Source organism: Tupaia chinensis, unplaced genomic scaffold, assembly GCF_000334495.1.
Source record: "Tupaia chinensis unplaced genomic scaffold, TupChi_1.0 Scaffold146907_1, whole genome shotgun sequence".
Taxonomy (NCBI): domain Eukaryota; kingdom Metazoa; phylum Chordata; class Mammalia; order Scandentia; family Tupaiidae; genus Tupaia; species Tupaia belangeri.
The window spans coordinates 165,390-165,952 of record NW_006206760.1 but is presented as its reverse complement, the minus strand read 5'-3'; the positions used below and the strand labels follow the sequence as shown (position 1 = coordinate 165,952).

Here is a 563-nt window from a genome sequence, read left to right as displayed (position 1 = left end):
GGCAGGGAGGCCTCCTTCGCCAGCCTGGACTCCTTCGGCTCCCGCTCCCGGCAGACACCTTCTCCAGATGTAGTCCTCAGGGGGAGCAGCGATGGTAGGTCGGCGTCTACACACACCGCGCCCCTTGGCATCACCCATGGTTGGGGTTGCATTGTCGCTGGCAGGGGGATGGGTGCTGGGAGGGTGGACTTCGTCTCTTCCTGGAACCCGGTCATTCTAAGCTGGGGGGAAAGGCTTTGAGTGTTGCTTTTTATGGTCCGTCGAGTTTGGGTTGGCTTTGCCAGCAGTTTGTTTGAGCATTGCCTCAGTGAACGGATCTGCTATTGGAAAATGTGTGACATCATCCGTCCCTCGGTCTCAGTGACTCAGGACGCTGTGCAGACCATGAGCTCATAAAGTGTGCTAGGGGGTTTATATACTCTGCGTACGAGGAGAGTGGGGGTGAGCGCCCCACTGTGTCCGTGAGGGTGGAACAGCCCCCAGCAGACTGGAAATGCGTGCCTTACGCTCCGGAAGGTTCTGAAGCTGGGGACTGGCAACTTCAGCTGCCATGGTTTGGGGGC

At 58.4% G+C, this 563-nt stretch overlaps 1 protein-coding gene across 1 annotated transcript in view; it reads left to right on the top strand.

Moving 5' to 3' along the window:
- LIMCH1 (LIM and calponin homology domains 1) overlaps window positions 1-563 on the top strand; it is a 237,730-nt gene that overhangs the window by 131,592 nt on the left and 105,575 nt on the right. The gene's annotated exons all lie outside the window — the stretch shown is intronic.